The sequence below is a fragment of the Jaculus jaculus genome, chromosome 4 (genome assembly GCF_020740685.1).
Source record: "Jaculus jaculus isolate mJacJac1 chromosome 4, mJacJac1.mat.Y.cur, whole genome shotgun sequence".
In the NCBI taxonomy this organism is placed as follows: domain Eukaryota; kingdom Metazoa; phylum Chordata; class Mammalia; order Rodentia; family Dipodidae; genus Jaculus; species Jaculus jaculus.
This window is the reverse complement of record NC_059105.1, coordinates 116,393,004-116,404,301: the sequence shown is the minus strand read 5'-3', so window position 1 is coordinate 116,404,301 and position 11,298 is coordinate 116,393,004.

Here is an 11,298-nt window from a genome sequence, read left to right as displayed (position 1 = left end):
CCTTCACACGTGCACTGCAGCACATACATGCCCATACACATACATACATACATACATACAAATAGTAATGAAAACAGAAGGAGAGAATCCTTCTTGGGGCTGAGGTGATGGCTCAGTGGAAACATCACTTGCTGTGCAAGCACGAGGAGCTGAGTTTTATGCCCAGCAGATGTGTAAAAAGCTGGGTGTGGCCATGAGTGCCTTTAACCCCAGCCTTAGGGAGATGGAGACAGAAGAATCGCTGGGGCTCAGTGGTCAGCTGCGTCAATTGAAGACTGGCATGCTACAGTTTCAGCAAGACATGCTATCGTGAAGAAATAGAGCAACAGAGGACGGTACCCGGTATCTTTCTTTGGTGCCTGCAAAAGGAGGTATGCACATCTGCACACACACATGCATATACCAGACACTAAACACACACGCGCGCACGCGCACATACACACACAAAATGCTCACAATAAACTCTGGTTTTAAAAACAGATTGTTGGGGCTGGAGAGATGGCTCAGCAGTTAAAGCACTTGCCTGTGAAGCCTAAGGACCCAAGTTCAATTCACCAGATCTCATGTAAGCCAAATGCACATGGTGCGCACATTCATCTGGGGTTCATTTGTAGTGGCTAGAGATCCTGGTGTGACCGTTCTCTGTCTCTCTTTAATAAATAAATTAAAAAAAATTTTTAGCAGATTGTTTTGGCTATTCCATATCCTTTCCACTTCCATGTGAATTTGGGTTAATTTTTTTATTTTTATTATTTATTTATTTATTTGAGAGCGACAGACACAGAGAGAAAGACAGATAGAGGGAGAGAGAGAGAATGGGCACGCCAGGGCCTCCAGCCTCTGCAAACGAACTCCAGACGCGTGCGCCCCCTTGTGCATCTGGCTAATGTGGGTCCTGGGGAACCGAGCCTCGAACCGGGGTCCTTAGGCTTCACAGGCAAGCGCTTAACCACTAAGCCATCTCTCCAGCCCTGGGTCAATTTTTAAAAACAAATAAACAACAACAAAAAAACCCCACAAAAACCATCCATTGAGATTTTTGTAGAGATTTCACTAATCTGTGGATCATTTTTAATATTAATTTTCTTTACTTATTTGCAAGGAGAGAGAGAATGGGCACACCAGGGCCTCCAGCTGATGCAGAAGAACTCCAGTTGCATGCACCACTTTGTGCATCTGGCTTTGGGTACCATGGAATTGGATCTGGATTGCCAGGCTTTGCAGGCAAGTGATTTAACCACTGGACAATCTCTCCGGCCCTCTGTTGATCATTTTTAAAAGAATATTGCTTTCAGCCGGGCATGGTGGCACATGCCTTTAACCCCAGCACTGGGAAGGCAGAGGTAGGTGGAGTGCCATCCTAGCACTCAGGAAGCAGAGGTAGGAGGATCGCCATGAGTTCTAGGCCACCCTGAGACTACATAGTGAATCCCAGGTCAGCCTGGGCTAGAGTGCAACCTTACCTCAAAAAACCAAAAAGAAGGGCTGGAGAGATGGCTTAGCGGTTAAGTGCTTGCCTGTGAAGCCTAAGGACCCTGGTTCGAGGCTCGATTCCCCAGGACCCACGTTAGCCAGATGTACAAGGGGACGCACGCATCTGGAATTCATCTGCAGTGGCTGGAAGACCTGGCGCATCCATTCTCTTTCTCTCTCTGCCTCTTTCTCTGTCTGTCACTTTCAAATAAATAAATAAATAAAAATAAACAAAAAAAAAACCAAAAAAGAAAAAAAAAGAATATTGCTTTCTTATGATTCTCCCTCTAACTTATAAATATGGATTCTTTTCCATCTTTTTTTTTTTTTTTTTTTTTTTTTTGGTATTTTTAAGGCAGGGTCTCACTGTAGCTTAGACTGACCTGGATCTCACTTTATTGTCTCAGGCTGACCTCGAACTCACAGTGGTCCTCGGACCCTCTGCCTCCTGAATGCCGGGATTAAAGGCATGCGCTACCAAGCTCTCCATCCTTTTTTGCTTTTTTTTTTTTTTTTGAGGCAAGGTCTCATGTAACCCAGGCTGCCTCAAACTTGCTATGTAGCTAAGGATGACAGTGAATTCTTAATCCTCTTGCCTTCACCTCCCAAGTGCTGGAATTACAGAGCTCTTTAACTTTCTTTCAGTGAGCCAGGCATGGTGGCAATGCCTTTAATCCCAGCACTGGGAGGTACAGGTTGGAGGATCACCTTGAGTTCCAGGGTACCCTGAGACTACATAGTGAGTTTCAGGCCAACCTGGGCTACCTCAGAAAAAAAAAAAATCTTTGGCAGGCAGGGTGGTGCACACCCTTAATCCCAGCACCTGGGAGACAGAGGTAGGAGGATTACCCTGAGTTCAAGTCCATCCTGAGACTAGATAATGAATTCCAAGTTATCCTACCTCAAAATAAAACAAAACAAAACAACACAAAATGTTTCTTTCAGTGATTTTTTCCAGTGTATTTTTTTGTTGAATTTATCCCTAAGTACTTTATTCTTTTAATACCAGCAGTAAGAATTATTTTCTAATTTTATTTGTAGATTTTTCATTGTTATAATATAGTCACTAATGGGCTTTTAATTAGTATATGGTTTCTATTATAAACTAGTTTAACGAACATCTTCCAGCATTCTATACGTTCTATAAGCTTCTTATAAGTTTAGTAAACTCATTTTCTTTCTTAAATATGCCTACATTGACATTAGAGCCATTGTGTCTATATCTAATAAGTTAACTTTGAAATGTGATTAACGTTATAGTCTCTTAAATATTCCATCACTGTTTATGAACTTAAAGTTCAACCTAAAACTCACAAGTCATGTAATTTACACACGAGTCCAAAAATCTGAAATCTCCACATATTACTTTCTATCAGTTTTGTTATAACCACGAGAAAGCACGTGGCCAACATGAAGAAGGGGTTTACTTTGGCTCACAGTTTGGAGGACAGTCCATCACAGCAGGGCACATGGCGGCAGGAGCAAGAGGTGGCTGGTCGTGTGTCTCAGGAAGCAGAGGTGCAGGCTGGTGCTCCACGCCTTTCCTTTCTACTCAGTGTGGGACCCCGGCCCATGGAATGGCTCTACTCACTCAGGGTGGGGCTTCCCCTCTAGGTCAAAACTCCCTGGAAACGCTCTCACAGACATGCCCACAGATTTGTTACCTAGGTGATTCTAAATCCCATCATTTAGAGTCAAAATTAACCACCTGTACCATTGACTTTACTGTTGCTGGGAACAAAATATCTGCCCAGAAGCAATTTAGGAAAGATTTATTTGGCTTATAGTTTTGTTTTTTAAAAATTTTTTTGTTTATTTTTATTTATTTATTTGAAAATGACAGACAGAGAAAGAGGGAGGGAGAGAATGGGCACATCAGAGCCTCCAGCCACTGCAAATGAACTCCAGATGCCTGCGTCCCCTTGTGCATCTGGCTAACGTGGGTCCTGGGGAATTGAGCCTCCAACCGGGGTCCTTAGGCTCCATAGGCAAGCACTTAACCACTAAGCCATCTCTCCAGCCCTGGCTTATAGGGTTTTTTTAATTATTTATTTGAGAGCAGTAGACAGAGAGAGAAAGAGGCAGATAGAGATAGAAAATGGGCATGCCAGGGCCTCCAGCCACTGCAAACTAACTCCAGACATGTGCAGTCCCCTGTGCATCTGGCTAATGTGGGTCCTGGGGAATTGAGCCTTGAACCGGGATCCTCAGGCTTCACAGGCAAGCACTTAACCACTAAGCCATCTCTTCAGCCCTGGCTTATAGTTTTAAGGGCAAGTTTCATCATGGCAGGATACTCATGGCAGGAGCAGGAAGCTGAATCACATTCTCCTGTTAACAAGGAGGAGGGAGGGAAGAAGGATGAAACAGAGAGAGAGAGAGAAGCCAGAGTCACATGTGTCACATCTGAAGGGAGGAAGTAGGGAGAAATGCATGTAAGCAGGCTGTGTTGTAACATGTCAAGGCCTGCCTTCAGTGACATGCTTCCTCCAGCAAAGTTCCACCTCTTAAGGTTCCACAATCTTCCTGAATAGTGCAACCAACTAAGGACCAAGTATTCAAACACATGACCCTAAGGGTCACATTTTGCATTCAAACCACCACACCGTCACACTTGCTTTAAATTTTCAGTATAGGGGGTTGGGATGTAATATCCTTGCCTAGCGTGCATGGAAGGGTAGTGTGGGATGGCTAAGACCAGAGAATTGCTGGGACTTGCTCATAGACAGCAGCTCTGGATTGAGGAAGAGACCCTCCTCTCAAAGAAATATGCAAATGAGTGATAAGAGGGACACCCCATGTTCTCGCCTCCCTATGTGCACAAATGGGGCCTACGAATCTGTATACAGTGCATACACCACACAACACACACACACACACACCACACACACACACATACACACACACACACCATCCCATATTGGATCTCGTCTTAATTCTGAGCCTTGCCTCCTCCTTGGGCTCTGTGGTGGTTTGAATTCATAGACTCATGTGTTTTCAATGTTTGGTCCCCAGCTGGTGGCAATCTGGGAGGCAGAGCCTTTTGGGTGGAAGTGTGTGGCTGAGGGCAGGCTTAGGGGTGTTACAGCTAGCTTGCCCTTTGCCAGCTCAGCTCATCCTCTTGCTGCTTTCTACCAGCTGCCCTGGCAAGAAGTGATGCCCAGTTTCTGCTCTACCATCCCTTTTCTGCCATGACGAAGCTTCCATGGGAGACTATAAACCGAAGTAAACCTTTGCCTCCCATCAGCTGCTTTTGGCTGGGTGTGTCCCAGCAACCACAGGTAACTACAGCAGAGTCCCTCTCTCTCCTTACTGTGCTCTTTCATATGTCAAGTGGCCTCCCACACCAAGGCCCTCCACTCCCCCAAATATGTGGGCTCCCTGTGACACTGCCTCCTTTCCTTCACCCTTGACCCAACTTGCGACCTGTGCTGAAGCACGTTCACTGTGCCTCTGGCCTCAGTTTCCCCATATGTGAAGCAAAAAGTAAAGCTCCCAGCGTGAGGAGCACCTCATTCTCTCTGTGGCACCTCCTGTGGAGAGGCGCCTTCACCCCCCCCCCGTTTGGTAAAATCCCTAAATTTCTCCCTGGGGTCCCACCCTTTGGAGCGCCTAGCACTGGGTAGCACCTCCGATGATCCGTCCTTTCTGACATCCAAGTGGAGCCTATGCGCCGTCTAGTGGAACTTTGTGGTAACTGACTCAGCTCAAGCAGTAATTCCACGATCTTAGCGGAAGAGGGACTGCTTTCTGTCACTGATTAACATCGCTGAAGGGAGTTCACTTGTGCCCATTCCTGCAACACATGATGAAAACACTTCACAGACTTGTTTTGTTTTTTAAACAGGGTTTTAATGTAGCACAGGCTGGCATAGGCTATGTAATTCAAGATGAACTCCACCTCCCAAGTTTTGGGGTGATGACTTGGTATAACTGCACTTAGTTTGCACAGACTGACCCAACCGTAGACCACAGAGCAAAGGGCTGACATGTAGACATCTGTTTATCACAGTTCCGGAGGTTGGAAGCACAAGACTGCGTTAGTTTTGTTTCTCGTTGCTGTGACAAAGTGCCTGACCCTCATAATAGGAGAAAAAGATGATGACATCAAATGAGAAGGGAGACTAGTGGAGAGAGGGAGGGGATATGATGGAGAGCAGAGTTATGAAGGGGAAAGTGGGGGAGGGGAGGGAAATACCATGGTTTGTTGTAAGCATAGAACTTGTCAATAAAAATTATATATATATCTGACAAAGGTATTTGATTTTGGGTCAGACTTTGAGGGGGTACAGTCCATCATGGTAGGGAAGGTGTGCTGACGGAAGTATCGGGTGGCTAGCCGCACTGCATCCACAGCCAGGAAGGAGAGGCAGAGAGGAAGACATGAATGCTAGCGCTCAGCTAACTTTCTCCTTTTTATTCAGTCTAGAACCCCAGCCCACAGAGTAGACTTACCCACTCAGGGTGAGTCTTCCCTCCTCAGTTAAGCCTGTCTGGGAGCACCCTCTCAAAATGCCCAGAGATGTTTCCATGGTGATTCTCAATGCAGCCAAGCTGACGATTCATCATTACAAAGACCAAGGATGGCTTCCTGACTTGCACCTTTTGAGGTATCAGCATGGTGGCAAGAGAAACCTCTCCAGTGTCCAGACCTTCTCTGTGATCTCATTAATTCTGAATTGCCTTTTAAAAACCTTATTTCTGGGTTGGAGAGATGGCTTAGTGGTTAAGGTGCTTGCCTGTGAAGCCTAAGGACCCAAGTTTGATCCCCCAGAACCCACATAAGCCAGATGCATAAGGTGGTGCATGTGTCTGGAGTCCGTTTGCAGTGGGTAGAGGCCCTGGTACACCCACTTTCTCTCTCAAATAAATAATACAACATTTTTTAAACCCTTATTTCCAAATACATTGGGAATTAGGACTTTAACATCTGATTTGGGGGGAGTATGGAGAGTATACAGTTTAGTCACTGATACCCACCTTGACATAACTTCACCCTGGAAATATTATACCTTAACTGATCAACATGCTTACAGAATCATCCCTTGCCATATCCTAGAGCACTAGGATTTAAGGCATAACCACATACCCTGTTTATGCTGTGCTGGGGTTGAACCTAGGATTTCATGTACGCTAGGCAGACACTCTACCACCTTAGCGACATTCTCAGACCCAAAACCATACTTTTAACATTTTGATCTTTTCTTTGGACAAGAGGTGCATGGTATAATGTGAGCCACAGCTTCCTGTCGGCCATGCAGTTGTGAGGGTTTGCAGACAACACTGCTTCAGTGCAGCGTATAACCGCATGAGATGCTCAACACACTATTCATGTTTTAGAGAGGCCAGGCTAAGCTAGATAGATTAGTAGATAGGTAGATTAAGTGTAGTTTTTATTTATAGCATTTTCAGCTGATGGTAGGTTCATTCAGACATAATTTCAACACAAATTGAGAAACATCTGCACCCTCTTCTTCCTAAAAATGTGGGCACAACTCTGAAGAGTAAACCTTGTTTTCTCTCTATTGTTTGTCCTCAGCGCTTCTCTTCTGATTCCAGATCATGGGGTTCCCCCACCCTCACCTGCTTCTAACCAATTCTTGAGATAACAATTGGGTATGCTCCAATTTAACTCAATTCTGACACTGTCTGGATCTAGCATCAGATCCACAGACTGAAGCCTCAGTCCCACAAGACTGTCCTTGAGAGGACAGGCTCAGGTTGTCCCCTGGCTTCTGGCCAACTGTTTAGAAATTGGAGGGTCCCTTGATCCTCCTCACATGGGATAACTTGCCGGCGTAGCTCACAGAACTCAGGGAAACGGCCCACTTGGTACTTCCCCCTCCTTGTAAAGGAGAAAACTCTTTTCTAGCCAGGGAGCAAGGCACAGGGTAAGGGGTGGGGCAGGGCAAAAAGATGCGATGCCCTCTTCAGGTGAGCCACCTTCCAGGAACCTCTAAGTGCTCGCCAACCCTGAGCTATCCAAACAGATCTGTTCAAGTCTTTACTTTATAGGCATCATTGGCCACTGGGGGTCAACCAGCCCCCCTGGTTGCTACTCCTGATCCTTCCCCTGATATCAACCTGACTCCTGAATTTGGTTCCCTTTAAATTTTTTTTAATTTATCCATTTTTGGGGGTGGCAGATAGAGAGATAAAATGGGCATGCCAGGACATCCAGCCACTGCAAACGAACTCTAGATGCATGTGCTACCATGTGCAGCTGGCTTGCTTGTGTACTGGGGAATCATACCTGGGTCCTTAGGCTTTGCAGGCAAGCACCTTAACCATTAAGCCATGTCTGCAGCCCTGGTTCTATTTTTATAGCTATCATTTCAACAGTCTCCTTAGAAGAGACCTCGAGAATCTACCAACATGTAATGCATTTTTGTTAGGGCTACTATGTACTGGGCCCAAAACAGAGGAGGGGGCTGGGTAAAGAGGGTCTGGCTTCCTCTTGGCCAGCTAATTAGGGCCAGCCCAGGTGCTGAGGTCATGTCACCATCCTCAGTGCAATGGAGAGAAGACTCTGGCAGGTTCATGGTGTAGTGTCTGAGGTGGAGCTAAGGGAAGGAAGGACAGACTGTAGGGTGCAGTGTGAAGTGGGAAGAGCACCTCTACCAGGTGGCCATGCGTCCAGCTGTGTGGACCCGCACATGGACCCCAGTGGGTTCCCACCAGCTGGGCCCAGGCCAGCTGGTGTTAGTCCAAAGACATGCAGGTCCAGGGCTATCACTGTCACCTTCTTAGCAGCTGCCCTGGCTGAGGACTCCTTCTTCAAGGTGGGAAGAGGAGACCCCACGCAGGAGAGAGTGGTAGGTCACCTCTCTGGTTGATGCACCTTCTAAGCTGCCAGCAAGAGCAGCTGCCTGGAATGCACCCTTGGAGTCGCTGTGCACCCCTCCAAGGGCCACTGCGGGGCCGGGAGTCCCTTTCGCAGATTCGTGGTCTCATGTAGATGAAGTAATGTTAAACCCGGCACGGGAGAGTCTTGAGGTGACTTACTGGAGTCAGGGAGAGGAAATGACAGGACAACTTGGCATCTCAGCATCTGCTAGGAGGAGGGAGATGGAAAGAGAAGGAAGAGAGAGTTTTGCTCTCTCAAAGTCACTATAGAGGGCAGGCTCAGAGCTGGCAGTCTTGCAGGCGTCTGCCTCCAGGGAGGCCCTTGGGGTGTGTAAGGGGACAGCTACCTCCCTTTTCTGGTCCTCACCTGTACAGGTCCCTTTCTTTCTTTCTTTCTTTCTTTCTTTCTTTCTTTCTTTCTTTCTTTCTTTCTTTCTTTCTTTCCTTCTTCCTTCCTTCCTTCCTTCCTTCCTTCCTTCCTTCCTTCCTTCCTTCCTTCCTTCCTTCCTTCCTTTCCCTTCCTTCCTTCCTTCCTTCCTTCCTTCCTTCCTTCCTTCCTTCCTTCCTTCCTTCCCTCCTTCCCTCCCTCCCTCCCTCCCTCTCTCTCTCTCTCTCTCTTTTCTTTCTTCCTTCCTTCCTTCCTTCCTTCCTTCCTTCCTTCCTTCCTTCCTTCCTTCTTTCTTTCTTTCTTTCTTTCTTTCTTTCTTTCTTTCTTTCTTTCTTTCTTTCAGCTTGCCCTTATTTTGTTAAACAGGATTTTCTCCTTGACACAGGAGGTCCCCAGCCTTGCCTGGGTAAAGGGAAACGCCTGCTGTCTACATCAGAGTGGTGTCGTGGACCCACTGGCCTACCAGTTCATGTATTTCATGTGTTTTGTATGTGTGTGTGGGTGTGGTATGTGCCCTGTGGCAGCCGTGTGCTTGCCTGCAGCGCGTGGAGAGGCCCTGGAAGGACATACAGCATCCTGCTCCAACGCTCTTCTGCCCATTCTCATTTTGAGCTGGGGTCCCTTACTGATACTACAGCTTGCTGGTTTTCATGAGTGATGCTCTGATATTTGTGCCCCTTTCTGGGACTGGAGTAACAGGCACACGGGGTCAAGTCCAGCAGTTTATGTGGGATCCGGAGATTTGGGCTCCAGCGGTCTCAGACCCCTCAAGCCCTCATACTTGCACACTTAATCACTGAGTCATCTCCAGCCGACCACGTTGAAGGAGGTTATTGACCACTGACTATGCTATTTGTGCCAGAGGATGCTGCCATATTGGTATCAATATGTCCCAAATAGTGCCTGTGGCGCAGATGGCTGCAAATGGCCTTTTTTATTCCCTTTCTTCCTGCTTTGCAGCATCTGCTGTCACCTGGACCTATCAGCTGGGGTGGAGATAGAGACTACCCATTGGGCTCAGGCAGGGTGCCTGCATGCCAGCCTGCTCCAGAGTCCCAGCAGGGTTAGCTGCAAACTCATGGCCAGCCAGGGTCTCCATCTGCCCTGCCTCCCTCACCTATTTCCTGGGCGCTCTCACCAGGAATGTTCCACATAGATACAGTGCGCAGCCTCAGAGTCTGACAGGGGCGGGCAGGTGGACCAGGGGTGTCCTACTTGGCTTGAATCCCAGGGCGGTGTGATCTAATGCTCAGAATATGTAAACTTAGTTCAGAAAAGCAGACAGAACCAGAGAGTGGGTCAGACGTGGTCTTCTGGGAAATTCGACCCTGGATGTGGATGCAGAAATCTGTGAGTTTCCTAGATGCCCTGGCAGGTGAGTCGGAAAGAAAACCATCTGGGAGGCACCTGAACTTACCCCAGTGGGCTTTGCCACTGACCCATCATTCCTTAACCGATGAAACACATTCCCTGAGAGGCAGAGGGATTTCCAGTCCTGCCCCACACCTGTACACAGAGATAAACCCAGCTCAGTGTGACCCTGGTCACTCAGACAGTAGAAGTTCATTCCTGGCAGTTCAGCCTCTGTACAGTGGTCCAGCATCACCATGGAATCACATGCACGCACACATGCACACACGCACACACACACACACTTCCATGGACCACTGGAGGTGATGGGCAGGTACATCAGAGATGACTGAGGGAGGATGGTGGGGGTAGCAAGAGGACTTTACTGGGATGGCTGGTGTCCTAGGGAGGGCCAGATCGGACTGAGAATGGAACAGTGCACCTTGGGAGTTGAGTTCTGAACTTTGGGTGAAAACTAGTCTATACTCCAGATGCACATGGTGGCGCATGCATCTGGAGTTTGTTTGCAGTGGCTAGAGGCCCTGACACACCCATTCTTTCTCTCTCTCATTCTGTGTCTAATAAATAAATAAAAATAAATCTTTTTTTTTAATAGGCTATACTCCTCATAGTCCATCTCCAGTGAGCATGTGTGCAGTGCTCAGTTTTTACTGAGATATGCATCACCTCATATTCCTAATGGGAAGGTCAGTGACAGATTTGGGGGTAGGAAGAGTGTGATACCTTGCCAGTGAGAGATTTTCTGGGCACATCACCAGTGTGTCAGTCCCAGAGACTATAAGGCTTGTTTGTGTTTTAAATGTCAACACTTTATTCTTTCTCTATCTCTTGTAGAGATGATGGCCTGAGCTGGGCATGATGGCTCACCCCATTAATTCAAGAAGCTGTGGTAGGAGGATCATTGTGAGTTTGAGGCCAGTCTGGGCTACAGAGTGAGTTCTAGGTCAGCCTGTACTAAGGTGAGACCCTGCCTCAAATTACAAAAAAGAGAGACAGATCATATCCTGGTTTTTGCCCAGAGCAAGCAGGTTATCCCTTGCTGTCCTGGACAGGTATGAACCAAACCTACTGGCAACTTGCTTGGTGCAGGACATCATGGTGTGAGTTGAGGGCTCCTGCATCCCAAAACACCATGTCTCCAATGCTCAGTATCCACGAGGTCCTCAGAGGACCACGTGGGATGTCTTAGTCTACTTCTGCCCAAAGCCAGCTGTGAGACA